Source organism: Hylobates moloch, unplaced genomic scaffold (genome assembly GCF_009828535.3).
Source record: "Hylobates moloch isolate HMO894 unplaced genomic scaffold, HMol_V3 SCAFFOLD_21, whole genome shotgun sequence".
NCBI classification, from domain to species: domain Eukaryota; kingdom Metazoa; phylum Chordata; class Mammalia; order Primates; family Hylobatidae; genus Hylobates; species Hylobates moloch.
This window is the reverse complement of record NW_026652296.1, coordinates 20344022-20359229: the sequence shown is the minus strand read 5'-3', so window position 1 is coordinate 20359229 and position 15208 is coordinate 20344022.

Here is a 15208-nt window from a genome sequence, read left to right as displayed (position 1 = left end):
TACAGAAAAAAACAAAGGCAAACAAACAAACAAAAAAATCTGGGAAGCGTCTTCAAGTTAATGTCTAGGTTATAATTTCTCACATCTGTTCAGTTTCTTACACACTTAGTGTCTCAGTAATATTCTCCTGGCAAGCATAGGCCAAAAGGAAAACCTGATCCTTTTATTAGGGAGTTGGGTCCAAAACACTCAGTATTTATGTCTTAACAGCTATTGAAAAGAGTAACTCACATACATTCAGATAAATTCTCCAATCACCTGGTCTCCAATCAGCCTCATCTTTGTTTCCCACACCTCTCTACCCGAAACATCCTCCCAGCTCTGTCCCTACCCACAGCTCCTGTCCTCATCACACAGCTCAAGAATCCCCCTGCCTGTCATGGCCTCCCTCCACTTTCCAAGAGAATTGCTCACACCTTCCTCTGTGCTTCCAGAGGACTCTGCCCCTGTCCTTAACATGCAGCATCGCAGTTATTCACTAGTGAGAGACTGTATACCTTCAAGTGAGGGAACATGTTTAATTCATGGCTCTTTCCACAGCTCCTAATGGGGTCTGCCACCTTCTAGGTGCTTACTCCATGTTTATTCATTGAATGAATGATCGATGTCACCAAACTCACCAAGCAACTTTGAAGTGAAAATGTGAGAGAATTGTAGGTGCCAGCCTACATATAAATGCACAGCCACATATACATATGCAAGTCTACATATATGCGTGCATTTATATGCATGCTAACATAAACATCTGCCTACATCCCAGTTGCCTGAATAGTAGTTCTGGATCCTCTCCCTGGGAAGAACACAGAGAAATTAAATAACTTGCTCTGAGTGGGTCTCATGGCTAGTATATTACAGAATTAGGATTCAAACTCAGGCAGATTAACTCCAAAGTTAATGTTCTTGACCAATATGCGCTCTGATTCTCATTCCTCCTAGAGAAAAGTCTTAGGAATATATATCCAACCAGGAAGTCTTTTCCAAAATAAATGAAGTAACATAATTATACTTTGCCCTTATCCTCACTCCTGCTGCCCAATTCTCCCTCTGACTACTCATCATTATAAAAATATATGAATCCAACAAATTTAGCAAGTGGGCATTTATGACTCTCATCTTTTCCATGCATTGGAATACTGATCTAAGCAAAATATGGCCTTTGTCATGAATGAGAAGGAAAGACAGAGACATTGAGGTCTGTAAGAGGACAATGCACAAGGTATTGGAGGAGCATTAAATAGGAGGGAGCAATTCAAGCTGTGAAAAAAGATCACAAAGGCCTCAAAGGAGTAGGATACCGGGGCCATAAAACCCAGGGTTCTCATTCAAAACAGCCAGGTAAAACGTATTCCAAAAGATATAGTCAATTCCTGAATGATGCAGATGCATTTGAGCAGGAAACCAGGAGTCCTCCCAGATGTGCCAAAGCCTTGAGCAAGCCATTCCTCAATGCTGGGCCTCAGTTTCCTCCTCTGCAGATGCTCTATGGAGCATGCTGGATTAAACTATCTTTAGCTCTAAAACCTCACCTCATCCTTCATTAGATTCCATATATATGATAAAGTATTCACAACAGTGCTCCAAAAATAAGAAGAAAGCAAATAATTTAAAGTAAATGCAGTTATTTTAATCTTGGGCAAAATAACCCAGAGACCTAAGGGAAGATACCAATGGCCACAGAACCCACGGGTCTTCCAGCCCTGATCCATCATCTCCCTTCTGGAATTGCAGAGCAGGAGCACTTCGTGCTCCCTGCTGTTCCTCATACTCTGAAACTTAACCCCAGTGAGCACTGATGAATATCACCTAACCCCTACCCTGTGCCTGCAGTTGTGCTACACCTTCAATGCCTATGTTGCCTTGTTTCATCTTCTCAACAACACTGTAAGACAGGATTATCATCTCATGCTGAGAAAGCAAACTGAGAGAAATTAAGTGTCTGGTGTAAAGTCACACAGCAAAAGTCAGTTGAGAATCCAGATCAATATTATTTTCCATTTAACCTTCCTTCTGCTATGGCACATAACCAGCTTTGACAATGGGCAATAGAAAAGGGATACAGAATAAGAAATGAGTCTAGAACAAGGGATGTCTACAGAGACAAAGCCCAGAGAACCTGAAGCTTTTATTAGCTGAAAGCTTTCCCAGCATATCCAACCTCTGTTAAAAGCACAGACTAGAGACTGGGCACAGTGGCTTACACCTGTAATCTCTGCACTTTGGGAGGCCAGGAATTCAAGATCAGACTGGGTAATTAGTGAGATCCCATCTCTACAAGAAAAAAAGCACAGCTTGTAAACTCTTTGATTGTTTAACTTAATTTAAAAGGAGTTATCTTGCATTACTATTTTCTTTCCATGACTGTTTGCTGCTGTCTTCCCTTCTCTCAAGTGCTCCCCACAGCTGGTTGTTTTCCTTTCCCATCCTTCAAATTTCCTCAAGAAAATGCCTCCACTGGAAACAAATCCTGAGAAGGGCAGCTCCTGGACTTTTCTGAACAAGGGACAAAGTATGTCAAGCATCACACTTACATACCCTAGTTTGCCAACCCAGCCATCAAACGGCCCAGGCATTGTGCATCAGTTTAGGTCTTCTGAGAAGTGGGAGCCAAAATGGAAATAGATGTACAAGAGATTTATTGGGCAAAGGGCCTGTAAAGGATAAAAGGGAGAGAAAGCAGAAGAAGATTGGAGAGAACCTTTGGACTGCAATGCAGGTCTGACACTTGACACCAGGCCTGACACCTCTGAAGACAGAAGAGGAAAGAAGGAAGGAGTGGATCACAAATTTGCAGCAACTGGCATCTGTCAGCTTACTACACTCCTCACAGCAGGTTCTTTCTTGAAAGGAAATATGGGAAGCACATTTACGTGGCTGCCACACAGTTTGATCTTCTCCAAAGGCTTCTGCAATTCAAGTAGATTCCTCCATCTTGGGAGGAATGATCAACTCTCTGGAAAAAGTGGTTACATTTTGCAGGGTCGGTTCCTGCAAAACCTGCAAAAAATAGTTTGTTTATTAAAAGAAGCCAGGATGTCTTCAAAGATACACCTGTCCCTTGTATTAATGTCAGTATTGAAAGAATGGTGGAAAAGGGGTTTTGTTACCTCTAATGAGTGTGATTTAGCAAAAAATAAAGAACAGGGAGAAAAAGAGAATCCACCACAAGAACAGTTCTGTGGAGAATCATCATCTGTCACAGAATTCTTCACATATAAAATGCTCGCTAATATGTATTGACTGAGTGAACCATTTCTATATTTCAGCTACTGACCTCTACTTTAACGTCTTCTGGTGGAGACCATTCATTCTTCACGCATATATGCGCACCTACTATGTGCCAGACATTATACTCAGTGTTGCAAATGCTGAGATAAATATATATGGCTCCTGCCTTTAAGAGATGAATACTTCAATGGGAAAATATTCAGAGTAAATGGAAATATAAGCAAATATTTATTTTTAAGTGCTCCTACAGCAGGTTGCACAAGATACCTTGATGATTGCTATGATTAGCATGTAATCTGTTGCAAGGAACAGAAAACCCATTTCAAATTGGCTTAAATAGGGGGTTATTGCTTCTCATAAGTGGTCTCTTGGAATATAGTTGTATTTCCCTCTCTTTCTGTGTTCAGGAAAGTCATCTGCAGCCTAAACGTTTCTCTTTCTTACAGAACCTTCATATTCATGCATCAATACCCCTATTTTTTCTACCAAGTCTTCTAACACTACAGCCTTGATGATCCCTTTCCCAAGGTGTATGGGCAGCTGACTAACCACCTGGAGTCCTCTGTAGTGCCCTTGTGCCACCCAACCAATTCCATACTTCAGGGTTTGTTATTAACAATGTTTCACTTTCTGGAATCAAGCTCTCTATCATATAAGATGCCTTCATTTATAAATAATGAACAAATTTAACTGAAAGTAGTATTTACTAAAAAGAGGTTATCTGGGTGAATAACAAAGGTCTTGATGTTGGAAACTATTGGTTTGATTCAGCATTTCAACGCTGTCATCATTTCTCTCTCTCTTCTGTTTGCCATGGTGTTAATTTCATCCTAGGGCTGGTTGTACTTCATGATTATGATGTCTGCTAACAACCATGAAAGGTCCATGTCTCCTCAGGCCATGTCAAGAGATGGGGAGACCAAGTTATTATGAAAAGCTCTCTAAGTAAAATGAGGAAGTGCAATTCCAAAAACTCCTAGAAATCATACCTTCACATTTTATGGGCCCACATGGGACCATGTGCTCAGCCCTGAACCAATTGCTGTAGCCAAAAAATATGGTTTTACTAATGAAAATAGCCCTGAACCATGAACAAGAGTTCAGTCTTCTTCTCACAAAACACATGAATTTGGATTGGGGAGGTGTTGATCTAAATAACAAATTAAGGTTTTTATAAAAGTGGATGCTGGAGAGAAAGCCACAGTTTCCACTGCAACGATGATAATGATGACAGCAAACATTTCCTGAAAGCTTCTAGGCACGAGACCTGGCTCACAGCTTAAGATTCCTAGAATGGACATATCTCTGCTCACAGCATGCCTCCAAGAAATCCAGCCAGAGAATCACGAGCCTAACCCTTCTGCAAGTCCCAGCAGACACAAAAACCCAACCCAGCTCAACTGAGTCTCCTCTCACTCCTTCCCTTATCTTTAAACACACTTATTTTACTGCTGTGTTTGCTTAAAGCATGGGGCAGACATAATTACTGAACTTAGGTAAGATCTGGAAAGAACCCCAAAGCCATTTTTACTCAAACAGAAATCATTTGTTCTAATGAGCCCACCCATCACCTCCTGACCTTGGAGCTTAATTAATTTTACACAAGAAAAGTACTGGGTGCTCCTGACCCCTGCTGTTGGAGACATTCGCATTAAGAAGGTTACTGCCTCCCTTAGCAGGGACCCAGCTGAAACTGGCTATAAGGGCTCTGTAAATCTGGCACTTGTCGGGGCAGGAAAACTGAGTTTTCTGAAGCAACTGGAGAGGAAATAAAAAATAAGTCTCACCTCAGCCAGAATTGCCATTGTCACTAGAGTTTTCAAAGAAGCCACAGGAAAAGCATCTGCCTGGGACTCCCTGATCTCCACCTCCTCTCACTGAGCTGACTCCTTGATCCTTCAGTACTCATCTTGGCTGCTCTTCCTTGGGGAAGTCTTCTTGACTCTTCCTTCAACCTTGCAGATTGTGTAGGCTACAACCCTCTGCGTTTGTCACACCCATGGCCCTTTTTCTCTCCACCATGCGTCTAACCCAACTGAGCAAAATGGCTTGCTTACTTACCTATGACCCCCTCTAGATCATGGGTGCCTTCAGAATAAGAACAGAGTGTATTTAGGGCCGAGTGCTGTAGCTCACGCCTATAATCCTAGCACTTTGGGAGGCCGAGGCGGGCGGATCACGAGGTCAGGAGATTGAGACCATCCTGGCTAACACGGTGAAACCCCGTCTCTACTAAAAACACAAAAAATTAGCCGGGTGTGGTGGCGGGTGCCTGTAGTCCCAGCTACTCAGGAGGCTGAGGCAGGAGAACGGCGTGAACCTGGGAGGTGGAGCTTGCAGTGAGTGGAGATCGTGCCACTGCACTCCAGCCTGGGCGACAGAGCCAGAATCCATCTCAAAAAAAAAAAAAAAAAAAAAAAAAAAAGAGTAAGAACAGAATGTATTCAACTTTCAACGATATCCTTAACCTCTTAGAGGCTCGATAATTACCATGAAAAGAAGGAATAGAAGGGAATAAATAGGTAGACAGACGCCCAGTAGATGAGTGTCTTGTTCATCCTGTTCTCATAGCTCCACAGGCCTCATCATAGAATCTTCATGATGTAAACTTGGAGCTGTCTGCTTTCCTATGCTGCAAACCTTGATGATGATACGGTATTATTTCTGCCTTCCTTCTCCAGCCCAGAATCTGGGGGCTCAAGGCAACGGCTGGCAGAGGAAGCCTGAAGGGGATGGTGCAATTTCAAAATTCAACTAGGAAAACCAGATGTTCTACTCTTGGAGTTGTGGAGTGCAGGTGAGGAACTGCCTGTCACCCTTCACTACTAATGAGCTCTTCTTCCCACCTTTCCCACAAAGTGAGGCATTTAGGGGGAAAAAAATCTTTTCAGCCAAATTCAACTGCAGAAACACTGGCTTAAACAAATGTAAAGTGGTTCCTTTAATGGAGAATTTCTTAGAATTTCAGATCATTGTGTGATATGAAACTGAAGGGTATGGACATAAGGGTAGAAAATTCTTTTTTTTTTTCTATAATTAGTAACCAACCGGATATTTTGTTGTTTATTTAGTGGTCTAACTTATTGAATTACTGTCGTATGGAATAGTGTTTCACAAATTTGTTTGTGGCATAAAACAAGTCTCTTAAAGAGATTTGGAGGGGTTCTTTTTTAAATTTTTTTCTTAGAGACAGGAACTCAACTGTGTCAACCAGGCTCAAGTATAGTAATGTGATTCTAGTTCACTCTAACCTGGGACCAGGCTCAAGCAATCCTCTTGCCTCAGTCTCCTGAGTAGCTGGGATCACAGGCATAAGCACTCCTGGCTTTTTTTTTTTTTTTTTTAATAGAGATGGGGTCTCATTTTGTTGCCAAGACTGGTCACAAACTCTTGGCCTCAAGTGATCCTCCCACTTCAGCCTCCCAAAGTGCTGGAATTACAGGCGTGAGTCCCCATATCCAGCCCTGATTGTTTTATAATTTAGAATTTGCTGTGGACCAATAGGCAGTCATATTCTCCACAACTAGTGCGCAGCTCATGCTGCATGTCATCAACCTCTTTTTTCTCCCTCAACCCTAGTCTCTCTCCTTCTCCCTGTCTCTCTCTCCCAGAGAAAGAGAACATAACTGGAAAGTGAGCTGGTGCACTAAATCATCACCACCATCTGTCCATTTCCCACACTAGGAGATACCTCTGTATTACCCAGTCCCATGGCAGAAGCTTCTGGAGGAGGAAACAGATTTCCCTTGCCCCTTCAGTTGAAGAATGAACATCAGGACCAGAACTTTGACTTGCCAATGACCAGGGTGGCTTGGTCTAGTGGAAACTGAGAGCCTCTTATTTCTCGGGCTCTGCTTGACGAAGCTATGTCACACCAAAGAGGCTGTGCAGGTAGGACCTGGCTTTGGAGGTGAGATCTCTCATCATCAACATCCACCAGGCACCTTACTGTAATCAGTCTTAGCTATCCAACAGCCCACCTCCCACTGTGCTGGCTTTAAGACCAACTGGGAATCCTTTGTCCATCCCCAACTCTAGTGACAGCGACTCTGTGTAAGAGGGAGACAAAGCAATGGAGTGAAATAAATGTCATTCAAGGAAAAGAGCTCCTTGTCTTGTCTGGGCTACCCACCTCTGAGCCCTCTGGCTTGCATGGCTTACTTCTCAGTGAACTGAGACTTCAGCCCCACCAGAAGAGATCAGTTTCACAAATATCTTCACCAAAAAACACCTCCTTTGCTCCCAGAGCAGGAATGCCCCAGTGCCCCATCCATATCCATGGGTCAGTCTTAGGACTGAAGGAGCCTAGTTTCTGGCTGAAGCTCTCACCAAGTAAGTGGATTACTCAGGTGTACCAGATAACTTCAACTTTTATTTTAGATTCAGGGGGTACATGTGTAGGTTTGTTACCTGAGAATATTCTAATGATGATGAGGTTAGGGATATGACTGATACTGTCATCCACATACTGAGCACAATACCCAATAGTTAGATTTTCAATCCTTGCTCCTGTCCATGACTGCCCCCTCTAGTTGTCCCTGGTGTCTACCGTTGCCATCTTTATGTCCATGCGTACCTAATGTTTAACTCCCACTTACAAGTGAGAACATGTGGTATTAGGTTTTCTGTTCTTGTGTTAATTCACTTAGGATCATGACCTCCAGCACCATCCATGTTGCTACAAAGGACATGACTTTATTCTTTTTTGTGGCTGTGTAATATTCCATGGTATGTATGTACCACATTTTATTTATCCAATCCACCATGGGTGGGCACCTAGGTAGATTCCATCTCTTTGCTGTTGTGAATAGTGTTGCAGTAAACATGTGAGTGCATGTGTCTGTTTGGTAGAACAATTTGTTTTCTTTTGCATATGTACCCACTAATTAGATTACTGGGTTGAACAGTAGTTCTGTTTTAAATTCTTTGAGAAATCTCAAAATTGCTTTTCATAGTGGCTGAACTAATTTGTATTCCCACCAACAGTGTATAAGCATTCCCTTTTCTCTGCAGCCCTACCAGTATCTTTTGTTTTTGACGTTTTAATAATATGAGCTTTGTTTTTTATCTGAGTCAGTATGCAAAAGCCAGAATAGATCTTTCTCACCCCAGTCATCAGTTTGGACATATATTGGAAATTCAGGGAGCAAGTTTCTCTCCACGTGACTTTTTTCTATATATTTCCTCTTCTTAAGTGACATAAGACTCCCCACTTACGTTGGTGTCAAGTGGCCAATAAGAACATCAGTAATAACCATAGTTATAGGATAGTAATGAGTTAGGTACTTGATATGGTCTGGCTCTTTGTCACCATACAAATCTCATCTTGAATTGTAATCCAAATTGTAATTCCTATGTGTCTGGGGAGGAACCTAGTGGGAGGTAACCGGAGCATGGGGGCAGTTCCCTCATGCTGTTCTCATGATAGAAAGAGAGTTGTCGTGAGATCTGATGTTGTTCTAAGGACCTCGTCCCTCTTTAATCTGCACTTCTCTTTCCTGCCACCTTGTGAAGAAGGATGTGTTTGCTTCTCCTTCCACCATGATTGTAAGTTTCCTGAGGCCTCCCCAGCCGTCCAAAACTGTGAGTCAATTAAACCTCTTTCCTTTATAAATTACCCAGTCTTCGATACTTCTTCATAGCAGTGTGAAAATGGGCTAATACAGTACTACACTAAGTGCTTTGCATATATAATCTCATTTAATCCACATGTCAACCTAGGAGGAAATAGATACAAGTGTCCTTACCTCAAAGATGAGGAAATCAAGGCTCAAGAAAGCTATAGTAGTTGCCCAAAGTCTGCATCACTCCAAGTTCAGTACTTTAAATCAATGTGTTATATTATCTCTGACTCCTGTACTGAGCCTAAAGAGACAAGGGGATGGAAGACCCAGATCATCCCATGGGATGAAAGACTGAACAAAGCATTCTGCCCCTCACTTCTTCTGACTCCCCATCCAAACTTATTTGTCAGATGAAAATGGGCACCAAGGTCAACTTTGAAAGGAAAAGTAATGCTAAAAGAGAGCCTAGTTTGGAAATGGGTGACTAAGACATCAGGATATAAATGTTTTCTTGATGTAAACATAATGTGTGAACAGTATTCTTATTTCTAAGCCCTGAGGTTTTTTGGCATCAGCCAGACTTACAACCACAGCACTGTCACGTAGCTGGGGTGGAAGAGATCAATGGTCAGCCAAAGACTCCTGTTCCCCTTCTGTATTAATAAATGACAGCCGAAGAGCTCTTACCCAGCAAGGGACTACATTTCCCAGGCTCCTTTGTACCCATCCGTGGTACCAAGTTGTGGAATGTAGGCAGAAATAATCTGTTCTACTTTCAGGCCTATTGCAACCTCACACACTGCCCTCAGCTCTCTCCCTCTTTTAATATAATTGCTAGTGTCAATGCCCAAATGACCTAATTACCCATGAGGAGCCCACCTTCTGTCACCAATTAGACTTTATGTGAGTAAGAAATATATTTCTTTTATGTCACATCAGTGAGATTTTGGGTTTTCTACATCATGGCAGCTAGCAATACCTTAACTAGTACAGAGACCACAGTGGCTTGAGGGATTTGGTCTCCACCACACTGAAAGGACCAGTTTTCTCTCAAGATGAAAGAGACCTTGAGGACCTCAGCCTGGACCCATATCTCTACGGGTTATAGGTGAGGTTCCTAACCCTAACTCATCCTATCTTACTCTTAAGCCCCATCTTACCCTCTCAACAAATGTCTTCCTGTTGAAGACAGCAGCTAGCAGTCCCTGAACCCAGATAACTTCCTCTTCAGATCTCTGCAAGGCCTAAAGGATCTTTCAATTGCATGAATTCAAACTCACTATCCACACATTCCCCCTCATACTCACACCCATTCCCAGCAAATTGTCCTTCACTACTCTAAGTAGAATCTCTATTACATTAAGCCGTATCTATACCTTAACTCTTAAAACAGATACTTCTGTATCTATCTATGTGTCTGTCTGTCTGTCTGTTAATCCATCCATTCACCTGTTGGTCTGTCCATTCATCCATTTATTCATCTATCCACCCATTCATACATACACACATACATCTATCCATCCATCTATTTAGCTATCTATCCATTTATCTACCTACACACACACATATATACACACGTAATATATGTATAATAAGTCACAATGTAAAATATATGTCTTACTAATTATTTCAGTCAAAAAAGTTTGAAATCTCTTTCCTGAACAATATGTCCCCTCACTCTAATAAATTCAAGTCCTTCCATTTAGGGGTTTCTTCTTTATCTAAGATTGAGTTTCCCCAGGATCATTGTCAGGGATACTACATATACTTTCCTATATCAAATCAGCTGAAAGCTTTAATGATGCATATAGTTTCCTTTTTCTTTCTTTCTTTTTTTTCTTTTCTTTTTTTTTTTAATTTGAGATGGAGTCTCATTCTGTCACCCAGGCTGGAGTGCAGTGGCACAATCTCAGCCCACTGCAATCTCCACCTCCCAGGTTCAAGTGATTCTCCTGCCTCAGCCTCCTGAGTAGCTGGGATTACAGGTGCATGCCACCATGCCCAGCTAATTTTTTGTATTTTTAGTAGAGATGGGGTTTCACCGTGTTAGCCAGAACAGTCTTGAACTCCTGACCTCGTGATCCGCGCACTGCAGCCTCCCAAGGTTCTGGGATTACAGGTGTGAGCCACTGCGCCTAGCCATACTTTCATTTTTCAAGCCAGCTCAAAGCTTTAAATAATTTAAAAGTGTGGACATCCAGTTCATTTATGATTCCTAAAATTTTGTTCTTTTCTTCTTTCCTCTCTTTAAAGTGTGTTGCATCTTCTTTATCTCTGTCTGGAGAAAATTGGTCCCAGCCAAGGTGTAGGGTTGCTGCTTCAAATATACACATGCCGATCTATATAATGCTGTGTGTATCCCTTGTGTCCAAAAGCACACACAACAGGATGATCCACGTGGCTAACTAAGAGTTTGACTCACTTATTTTTGATAAGAAAATATTGGAAAAAAGTCTAAATTATTTATAAACTAGGATTATGTATTAAAAGCGAATTCAATGTACATGTCTATATAACAAATATTTATTGAGCAACTACTGTGCAGCAGGATGAAGATAAAATGGTATAAGAAGAGATTCCTATTTTTCATGGACCTTATGGTTTAGTTATTAGAAAGTTGTTTTACTGCCAATAAATATAAGGGAGAAAAAAATTCAAAATTATCAAAGTTTTTAATAGGGACTAACTCACCAATGACTTCGACGTTTAATGAGGCCAAAACTCAGTATCTGGATCCCTTTGGTGCTAGTATCAAGGATGTTGATTTTCTTGCCCTCCTGGCAAAGGGAAACTGGATATGTTGAAAGCTCCTTGGCACAAAAAGCCAAGATAAAGATGGTAATGAAATCATGGTGCACTCAAGTCATCACCAACAGGGCAGCAGAGGTTAGAGGTATCCAACTGTAGGGAGCCCCTGACTCATGCTTCCTTCTGGTTCCCTGTCTCAGAGGCAGCTGAGAGGCTGGTCTTGGAAGTATATCTGTAAAGATGGTTGATGTCTAATTAACAAGGGACCCAATAACATCTTTCTGAAAGTCCCAATTTGATCATATTCTCTTCCAACCAGTTGTATCACTTCAGTGGCTTCTCATTGCTATTGGGCAGAAGACTGAAATCCTTAAACAGTCCTACAAATTCTTCCATAATCTGGATGCTGCCTGCTTGTCTCCTGCATCTTCTCCTCATTCTCTGGAGAATTCAATTGCACATACCAATACTTTCTTACACTGGGCATTTGAACATGCATGCCATCTACCTGAAATAATCTCTCACTTCTTTCCTTGGCTTTGTTTCATCCAGTTAATGCGCTCATCTTCCAGACAGAAGCCTAGGGATCATTGCCTTAGACAAGCCTTCCTTTACCTTCCTGGACTGAGTCAATTCCCCTTATTGTTTACTTTAATGGCACCATGTATAACTTCTCCATAGCACTTTAATTTAATTGTAATGTTATATCTTTGATTAATATCTGCCTGAGGGTAGGAATAATGTGTTTTCTATTCCCTTTCATTATTTTCTTTCTTTCATTGATTCCTGTGGGTCCTAGAGCTGTGCCTGGCATTGAGTAGATTCTCAATAGCAGGTTGTTGAATAAATGCACGAATAAGAATGGGAGTGTATTGCTCACATCTGGAACAGCATAGCCTAGCAGGATAGGCTGCCTAAAATTTCATTTGGGGAGGAAAACTAAAGAGGACTTCAGGATAAGTGTCTAGTCCACTACACAAAAGAAACAGAACCTGAAAACAGATAGTGAGGATGAAGATCACTCCTTCTTGAATGGATAGAGAGCCTCTTCTCCAAACATAAAAGCTAGAGTGACATTTCCTGGGTTCCATTCTGGGTGATGAGAGGGAATGTTTGCAGTACATGGTTGCTTCTCTTAAACATATTCCAGTAATGTCCTGAGGTTAAGAGAGCTACAAGTAGGTCGAGTGAGGCAGGCTATATTTTTTGAAAATTAGGAAGAGAAGGGTAAGACCAGTGATAAAAGATCTCTTACACTTTGAGGAGACCCATTTTGATAGTGACATTGGGGTCATGGTCACATGGGTCCCTTCCAGGCTGCAATGGCACAGGACAGCTGGGCTGAGAGGCTGACTGGAAAAGCTTGGATTTCATGAGTAGGTTGTAAAGAAAGACCTTTGTGGATCTCAGATGGGAAGACAAGAGTTCCCACTCATGCATAATAATCATAGTGATATTAAATACCACTTACTGAGCATCTATTATGTGTTAGGTACTTTAAAACTTAACTTTTAATGTTTAAAACAGCTCTGAAAGTTCAATTTTATAATCTCTATGTTATAAATAAGAAAACAGAGGCTCAGACTGGTTAAGTGACTTGCCCAGCTGCTAAATGATAGAACCAAGACTCAAAAGTGGCTTGTGGTTGTGGCCATGCTTCTTCACTCACAGAACTGGCCCTGGGGGCTGCCCATGAAGACAAATGAACTTTTGCATAGTGTCCTTAAATAAAAATAAATTACATGGACATTGCAACCTACTTTTCACCAGGTATCAAAGGCCTGGGGTACATTCCCAACACAGTGTGCTTTCTTCCTCCTCAATTCCCTTTGAAGTTAGTGGGAAGTCAGCACCTGCAGGCTGCAGAGAATCACAGTGGGGCTGAGTGTCCATCTTGATTTTATGGTATCCATATTTTTAATAAAATAATCCAGAATCAATCTCTAGCTATCTACTTATCTACATATCTATCTTTTCCCAATTTAATACGGTAGCACCAAATAATCTTCTAATTCAAAGATAAAAATTAAACTTTCTATATGCAAAGTAGGTCAAAAATAGCTTCTTTAATTATTTAAGTAATATCCAAACAGGCAAACATCAAAAGAAGCTCAAGTTGCAACACAAAGAAAGAAAAAAATCTTTAGAATCAGCAACTTTTCTAAGGCAAACAAGATGATCTCAGACACATGCACAAGCTAAGTTTAAGGCTTTCTCTTTAAAAAAAAAATTGCAATTTCATTGATGATAAGATCATTAATAATACTACAACATGTCCACGGCATATTCTTATCAACCCAGCATTCTGGTCATATTTACATACAGGCTATTTATTGCTATGGGGTTTCAATGAGGAAAAACAAATTCATTAAAAGCCTAGAAATTAATAGGAAGGACTGAGATACTGATGAGGTTCCTTGATTCTAAACATGGCTGGCTAGGTTAACAGCTCCTTTGGAATGCTTGGCCCTCTAGAATATAGCCAGAAAGCCAGGTGAGCGTTTTTCTCTCTAAATGCTAACTCCCTACATTCTGCATCATTTTGTCAGCATAAAGTCTCTTCTCTGGCTTCCCTCCTTTAAAATATGAGCATTTCTATGGCCCTAGAAGCCCATTCTTAATTCAAATCTTTTCTACCTAACATGTAATTATTTTTTTTTCTCTCCTCAACTAAACCTCTCTGAAGCATCAGGCACTGTACTGGGCACCGAGATAAGAACACAAAGAGAACAGCTGTCAAAGATCTCACAGAACCCAAACGACTAAGGCATAATCAATAAAATAATAGATGCAGATCCAGGGCTTCAAGAACACAGGCAAACTGAAGGCTTCACAGAGGATATCACATTTGAGCTTGGGTCTTATGAGGGAAAAATAAACTAGAATTGACAATAAGAAAAAAGGCATCTCTGGCACTGGAGGCACTCTATGCAAAAACATAGAGAAATGAGAATGGCAGATTCTTGCAAGAAAACGCTGAGATGGAATAAGGCTGTCTCCTAGGGGCGGCCAGAAATGTAACTGTACACATATATTGGGGCCTTCTACATCATCTGGGACTTGGTTTTATCTGGAGGGCCTACGTTGACAAGGATTAACTGGCCATCACTCCATAAAGTCTTTTACAGCAGACATTTGGGTTCTATTCTGTATTATGGCTTACTATACAACTAAGACAAATTCCTTCCCCTCTCTGAGAACATCCACTGCAAATCTTAAATGCCTCCCCAGAATCCTTCCCCAGTGGCTCCTGCCTCCCAAATTGTGCTGTCACTGATGGGTGGGCCAGCCACTTTCCCTGGGAATGCTGCACCCTGGGCCTGGGCCAACCAGCCACATGCCCAGAGTTCTGGCTCCTCCTCCACTTCCAGACTTAGCGGGAACACCAATCTGCCTTGGTGGCATTTGGCAAACAAAACAAACACCAAAACGTCAGGTGACATGTCCCAGAAATCAGGGAATTAACTGTCTGTGGGCTGAGTCTTGACTAATGGGAAAAAGGAGATGGAAGGGAGCCAAGCAGATAACATTTCCCCTTTCCTGCCCTGCAGACTACGCCATTTCTTCTGCAGCCAGTCCACCCAGGTTCTTCCTCTGAGGTGACTTGGCATATTGTGAAGGGGCACCCATGAGGACACCTCACTTCCCATTGCTTCCCAGGATTCCTTGCC